At 50.9% G+C, this 7,500-nt stretch overlaps 3 non-coding genes across 3 annotated transcripts in view; all 3 read left to right on the forward strand.

Annotated features, from left to right (window-relative positions):
* Window positions 1-4,871: 4,871 nt before the first annotated feature.
* Window positions 4,872-6,764, forward strand: LOC126333807 (small subunit ribosomal RNA). Its single transcript, XR_007564363.1, has one exon. It is a non-coding gene; the product is annotated as a small subunit ribosomal RNA (ribosomal RNA).
* Window positions 6,765-7,126: 362 nt separating this feature from the next.
* LOC126333806 (5.8S ribosomal RNA) lies at window positions 7,127-7,281 on the forward strand. Its single transcript, XR_007564362.1, has one exon. It is a non-coding gene; the product is annotated as a 5.8S ribosomal RNA (ribosomal RNA).
* A 188-nt stretch (window positions 7,282-7,469) lies between these two features.
* LOC126333809 (large subunit ribosomal RNA) overlaps window positions 7,470-7,500 on the forward strand; it is a 4,230-nt gene continuing 4,199 nt past the window's right edge. Inside the window, exon 1 of the ribosomal RNA XR_007564365.1 lies at window positions 7,470-7,500. This exon is cut by the window's right edge and continues 4,199 nt beyond it. This is a non-coding gene — a ribosomal RNA (large subunit ribosomal RNA).

Raw genomic sequence — 7,500 nt, forward strand, 5'->3', positions numbered from 1 at the left:
AGTTTATCGCTTAACCTAACTGTGGCTGTACCAGTTTATCGCTTAACCTAACTGTGGCTGTACCAGTTTATCGCTTAACCTAACTGTGGCTGTACCAGTTTATCGCTTAACCTAACTGTGGCTGTACCAGTTTATCGCTTAACCTAACTGTGGCTGTACCAGTTTATCGCTTAACCTAACTGTGGCTGTACCAGATTATCGCTTAACCTAACTGTGGCTGTACCAGATTATCGCTTAACCTAACTGTGGCTGTACCAGTTTATCGCTTAACCTAACTGTGGCTGTACCAGTTTATCGCTTAACCTAACTGTGGCTGTACCAGATTATCGCTTAACCTAACTGTGGCTGTACCAGATTATCGCTTAACCTAACTGTGGCTGTACCAGTTTATCGCTTAACCTAACTGTGGCTGTACCAGTTTATCGCTTAACCTAACTGTGGCTGTACCAGTTTATCGCTTAACCTAACTGTGGCTGTACCAGTTTATCGCTTAACCTAACTGTGGCTGTACCAGTTTATCGCTTAACCTAACTGTGGCTGTACCAGTTTATCGCTTAACCTAACTGTGGCTGTACCAGTTTATCGCTTAACCTAACTGTGGCTGTACCAGTTTATCGCTTAACCTAACTGTGGCTGTACCAGTTTATCGCTTAACCTAACTGTGGCTGTACCAGTTTATCGCTTAACCTAACTGTGGCTGTACCAGATTATCGCTTAACCTAACTGTGGCTGTACCAGATTATCGCTTAACCTAACTGTGGCTGTACCAGATTATCGCTTAACCTAACTGTGGCTGTACCAGATTATCGCTTAACCTAACTGTGGCTGTACCAGATTATCGCTTAACCTAACTCAATTTGTCCCTTAACCTAACTCAATTTGTCCCTTAACCTAACTCAATTTGTCCCTTAACCTAACTCAATTTGTCCCTTAACCTAACTCAATTTGTCCCTTAACCTAACTCAATTTGTCCCTTAACCTAACTCAATTTGTCCCTTAACCTAACTCAATTTGTCCCTTAACCTAACTCAATTTGTCCCTTAACCTAACTCAATTTGTCCCTTAACCTAACTCAATTTGTCCCTTAACCTAACTCAATTTGTCCCTTAACCTAACTCAATTTGTCCCTTAACCTAACTCAATTTGTCCCTTAACCTAACTCAATTTGTCCCTTAACCTAACTCAAGTTGTCCCTTAACCTAACTCAAGTTGTCCCTTAACCTAACTCAAGTTGTCCCTTAACCTAACTCAAGTTGTCCCTTAACCTAACTCAAGTTGTCCCTTAACCTAACTCAAGTTGTCCCTTAACCTAACTCAAGTTGTCCCTTAACCTAACTCAAGTTGTCCCTTAACCTAACTCAAGTTGTCCCTTAACCTAACTCAAGTTGTCCCTTAACCTAACTCAAGTTGTCCCTTAACCTAACTCAAGTTGTCCCTTAACCTAACTCAAGTTGTCCCTTAACCTAACTCAAGTTGTCCCTTAACCTAACTCAAGTTGTCCCTTAACCTAACTCAAGTTGTCCCTTAACCTAACTCAAGTTGTCCCTTAACCTAACTCAAGTTGTCCCTTAACCTAACTCAAGTTGTCCCTTAACCTAACTCAAGTTGTCCCTTAACCTAACTCAATTTGTCCCTTAACCTAACCCACGTTGTCCCTTAACCTAACTCAAGTTGTCCCTTAACCTAACTCAAGTTGTCCCTTAACCTAACTCAAGTTGTCCCTTAACCTAACTCAAGTTGTCCCTTAACCTAACTCAAGTTGTCCCTTAACCTAACTCAAGTTGTCCCTTAACCTAACTCAAGTTGTCCCTTAACCTAACTCAAGTTGTCCCTTAACCTAACTCAAGTTGTCCCTTAACCTAACTCAAGTTGTCCCTTAACCTAACTCAAGTTGTCCCTTAACCTAACTCAAGTTGTCCCTTAACCTAACTCAAGTTGTCCCTTAACCTAACTCAAGTTGTCCCTTAACCTAACTCAAGTTGTCCCTTAACCTAACTCAAGTTGTCCCTTAACCTAACTCAAGTTGTCCCTTAACCTAACTCAAGTTGTCCCTTAACCTAACTCAAGTTGTCCCTTAACCTAACTCAAGTTGTCCCTTAACCTAACTCAAGTTGTCCCTTAACCTAACTCAATTTGTCCCTTAACCTAACTCAATTTGTCCCTTAACCTAACTCAATTTGTCCCTTAACCTAACTCAAGTTGTCCCTTAACCTAACTCAATTTGTCCCTTAACCTAACTCAATTTGTCCCTTAACCTAACTCAATTTGTCCCTTAACCTAACTCAATTTGTCCCTTAACCTAACTCAAGTTGTCCCTTAACCTAACTCAAGTTGTCCCTTAACCTAACCCACGTTGTCCCTTAACCTAACCCACGTTGTCCCTTAACCTAACCGACGTTGTCCCTTAACCTAACCGACGTTGTCCCTTAACCTAACCGACGTTGTCCCTTAACCTAACCGACGTTGTCCCTTAACCTAACCGACGTTGTCCCTTAACCTAACCGACGTTGTCCCTTAACCTAACCGACGTTGTCCCTTAACCTAACCCACGTTGTCCCTTAACCTAACCCACGTTGTCCCTTAACCTAACCCACGTTGTCCCTTAACCTAACCCACGTTGTCCCTTAACCTAACCCACGTTGTCCCTTAACCTAACCCACGTTGTCCCTTAACCTAACCCACGTTGTCCCTTAACCTAACCCACGTTGTCCCTTAACCTAACCCACGTTGTCCCTTAACCTAACCCACGTTGTCCCTTAACCTAACCCACGTTGTCCCTTAACCTAACCCACGTTGTCCCTTAACCTAACCCACGTTGTCCCTTAACCTAACCCACGTTGTCCCTTAACCTAACCCACGTTGTCCCTTAACCTAACCCACGTTGTCCCTTAACCTAACCCACGTTGTCCCTTAACCTAACCCACGTTGTCCCTTAACCTAACCCACGTTGTCCCTTAACCTAACCCACGTTGTCCCTTAACCTAACCCACGTTGTCCCTTAACCTAACCCACGTTGTCCCTTAACCTAACCCACGTTGTCCCTTTGCCTAACATAGTTCACTGCTCGGAATCTCTGGTGTCGTTGTTATCCTCATGTAGATGTCTTGCGAGTGTTGCTTACTTTCCACATATTCCTGCTATCCACTGTCAATTGTACTGCAATAGGACTATATCGCCGACCCCCCCCCCTCCCCCCCCTCTGTCCCCCTCTGTCCCCCTCTTTGTGTCTCTGTCCTCTCAAGCTGGTCGGTCTGGCGTTTGAGTGTTAAATGAGCCTCGCAGCTGTTCAGTTGCATTCAGATGTCGACGCCCTCAGTGTACGTCGTGGTATGGTCTGTGTCCATTGTCCGCTGATGTCGTACGCGTAACCCACACGCTGTACCGATCATCGGTCGTTACGTACAGAGTGAAGTAGTGTGATACGTGTGACCGTACGCTGGCTGTGCCCAACGGTGTCGAATCTCAATTTCCATATGTTGTGCTTGATGCTACTTGTCTCGTCTCCCAATAACAGCTAGGTTGCACTGTGGTACGCCGTAGAGGCGTGTGGGAGGAACGTACGAACGCATTGTATGTCACCCTGGGTCGCTGGGGGTGGTGGTGCGGTGAGTCAGGTCAGGTCAGGTCAGCGTGAGCCGTCTGATGTAGTGACGCGTGTATTCCGACTTTGTCGTATTGCCTCACACAAAGTGCTACCCTGGTGGACCGCGTTCCATATCTGGGACATGCCGCAGATGCCGGTTGACAGTGGATCGCGGAAGGTACATCGCATACGTGCGCGGGCCACCTTCCACGTGTTCTCTTCTGCACATGTCGCAGTGTGTATGTGGTCTGATGTAGCGTGTCGTGACACATGACATCCTGGCATGCAAGAATTGTTGAATTCGCAAATGTAGGTGGACATCTACGTTTACTGCCCAAGATACGCAAATGAACTGGAAATCCGTTGTTGAGCGGTTGTTCACGCTGGAGGTGAATCTGTGATGGCGACGATCGGTACAGCTATTAACCGGTTGTTTCAGCGGTACCCGCCACATCCACACGCGTGACTAGGCCCATGTGGGTATGAAGCGATACGCGGCGGTGGCTTGGTGGGACTGTTCCCGGCCGGTGAAGGGGGGCCGCCCGGCGTGTTGGCCGCGCGCTGCGTGGGCGCACGCGCAACAGGCGGCTGGTGGGGGGCGCCGAGTGGCAGGAGCGCCAGCCGACGGGCCCGGCAGGCGGCGCAGCTACGCTGCGGCGCACCCTGCACGCGGCGCCTGGCGGCCAAAGTTGGTTCAGCCGAGCCCGGTGCGAAGCGCGGTGGACATCTGCAGTGTGCTGGTCTGATTGAGGACTGTGTGCGTTGAGGATGCGCCGCCGCCTGGCACTCGGCGCCGCGACGCCGTCTGCTGCTCGGTCGCCCCAGCGGTTCTCGCAGGTGGTTTGTATCGCAGTTGTGCGGACGTGTTGGCGCGTGCGCTGTGCTGGGAGAGTTCGCTTCTGCACCCAAGTGGGGCTTTGCCCTTGTGTGGCGCTGGCGTTGGAGCTGCCGGTCACCATAGGTGGCGCGTGTTGTCTCCCGCCGGCAATGCCACGACAGCACGCTCCCGGGCCTCTGTCGGCAGCGGCAAGCTCAGTTGGGAGCAAGGGTGTTCGCACTAAAACCGTCTACTCGCCTAACTCCGGGCGATTGCGCCTCTCTCGAAACCGACCAAGTACCTAGGACGGCGCTGCGCGCCGCCGGGACCTGAGAGGGTTTCGAGGTGTATCGTGCAGGGGAGCTCGGCCTCCTCCTGTTTGCAGAATAATTGAGCGGACGCTTGCGTGTTCGCGCGGGCCCCCGGGACACACTCCCGGGCGGCCGGCTGCTCAGCTCTAGTTGACGCAGCTCCCTGGTTGATCCTGCCAGTAGTCATATGCTTGTCTCAAAGATTAAGCCATGCATGTCTCAGTACAAGCCGCATTAAGGTGAAACCGCGAATGGCTCATTAAATCAGTTATGGTTCCTTAGATCGTACCCACGTTACTTGGATAACTGTGGTAATTCTAGAGCTAATACATGCAAACAGAGTCCCGACCAGAGATGGAAGGGACGCTTTTATTAGATCAAAACCAATCGGATTGGCTTGTCTGGTCCGTTTGCCTTGGTGACTCTGAATAACTTTGGGCTGATCGCACGGTCCTCGTACCGGCGACGCATCTTTCAAATGTCTGCCTTATCAACTGTCGATGGTAGGTTCTGCGCCTACCATGGTTGTAACGGGTAACGGGGAATCAGGGTTCGATTCCGGAGAGGGAGCCTGAGAAACGGCTACCACATCCAAGGAAGGCAGCAGGCGCGCAAATTACCCACTCCCGGCACGGGGAGGTAGTGACGAAAAATAACGATACGGGACTCATCCGAGGCCCCGTAATCGGAATGAGTACACTTTAAATCCTTTAACGAGTATCTATTGGAGGGCAAGTCTGGTGCCAGCAGCCGCGGTAATTCCAGCTCCAATAGCGTATATTAAAGTTGTTGCGGTTAAAAAGCTCGTAGTTGGATTTGTGTCCCACGCTGTTGGTTCACCGCCCGTCGGTGTTTAACTGGCATGTATCGTGGGACGTCCTGCCGGTGGGGCGAGCCGAAGGGGTGCTTTCGCGTCCCGAGGCGGACCCCGTTTAAATCCTACCAGGGTGCTCTTTGTTGAGTGTCTCGGTGGGCCGGCACGTTTACTTTGAACAAATTAGAGTGCTTAAAGCAGGCAAGCCCGCCTGAATACTGTGTGCATGGAATAATGGAATAGGACCTCGGTTCTATTTTGTTGGTTTTCGGAACCCGAGGTAATGATTAATAGGGACAGGCGGGGGCATTCGTATTGCGACGTTAGAGGTGAAATTCTTGGATCGTCGCAAGACGAACAGAAGCGAAAGCATTTGCCAAGTATGTTTTCATTAATCAAGAACGAAAGTTAGAGGTTCGAAGGCGATCAGATACCGCCCTAGTTCTAACCATAAACGATGCCAGCCAGCGATCCGCCGCAGTTCCTCCGATGACTCGGCGGGCAGCCTCCGGGAAACCAAAGCTTTTGGGTTCCGGGGGAAGTATGGTTGCAAAGCTGAAACTTAAAGGAATTGACGGAAGGGCACCACCAGGAGTGGAGCCTGCGGCTTAATTTGACTCAACACGGGAAACCTCACCAGGCCCGGACACCGGAAGGATTGACAGATTGATAGCTCTTTCTTGATTCGGTGGGTGGTGGTGCATGGCCGTTCTTAGTTGGTGGAGCGATTTGTCTGGTTAATTCCGATAACGAACGAGACTCTAGCCTGCTAACTAGTCGCGTGACATCCTTCGTGCTGTCAGCGATTACTTTTCTTCTTAGAGGGACAGGCGGCTTCTAGCCGCACGAGATTGAGCAATAACAGGTCTGTGATGCCCTTAGATGTTCTGGGCCGCACGCGCGCTACACTGAAGGAATCAGCGTGTCTTCCTAGGCCGAAAGGTCGGGGTAACCCGCTGAACCTCCTTCGTGCTAGGGATTGGGGCTTGCAATTGTTCCCCATGAACGAGGAATTCCCAGTAAGCGCGAGTCATAAGCTCGCGTTGATTACGTCCCTGCCCTTTGTACACACCGCCCGTCGCTACTACCGATTGAATGATTTAGTGAGGTCTTCGGACTGGTACGCGGCATCGACTCTGTCGTTGCCGATGCTACCGGAAAGATGACCAAACTTGATCATTTAGAGGAAGTAAAAGTCGTAACAAGGTTTCCGTAGGTGAACCTGCGGAAGGATCATTACCGACTAGACTGCATGTCTTTCGATGTGCGTGTCGTGTCGCGCAACACGCTACCTGTACGGCAGTGGCCGTGCGCCGCGTGCGGAACCACGCGTGCCTCTCAAAACTAGCGGAAGTGTTGTTGTTGTGTGGTACGAGCGCTGAAGCTCTGGAGCGGCTGGCCTGCGGTACCTGGCGCCTGGCGCCGGTTTTGAATGACGTTCGCCCGAGTGCCTGTCCGCTCCGGTGTGGAGCCGTACGACGCCCATCGGCTGTGAGGCCGTTGGACACAAAAAAAATAGTGGAACAGGGGCCGTCAGACGCCTCAGTCCCGCAAATGCTACTGTCTTGAAAGAGACAGTGGGAGACTGAAAAGGAAAAGATCACCCAGGACGGTGGATCACTCGGCTCGTGGGTCGATGAAGAACGCAGCAAATTGCGCGTCGACATGTGAACTGCAGGACACATGAACATCGACGTTTCGAACGCACATTGCGGTCCATGGATTCCGTTCCCGGGCCACGTCTGGCTGAGGGTCGGCTACGTATACTGAAGCGCGCGGCGTTTGTCCCGCTTCGGAGACGTGGGAGTGTCGTGGTCGCCTGTGTGGCCGGCCGCGTCTCCTTAAACGTGCGATGCGCGCCCGTCGCCTGGCGGTTCGCATACCGGTACTTTCTCGGTAGCGTGCACAGCCGGCTGGCGGTGTGGCGTGCGACACCTCGTACAACGACCTCAGAGCAGGCGAGACTACCCGCTGA

Source organism: Schistocerca gregaria, unplaced genomic scaffold (assembly GCF_023897955.1).
Source record: "Schistocerca gregaria isolate iqSchGreg1 unplaced genomic scaffold, iqSchGreg1.2 ptg001643l, whole genome shotgun sequence".
Lineage (NCBI taxonomy): Eukaryota > Metazoa > Arthropoda > Insecta > Orthoptera > Acrididae > Schistocerca > Schistocerca gregaria.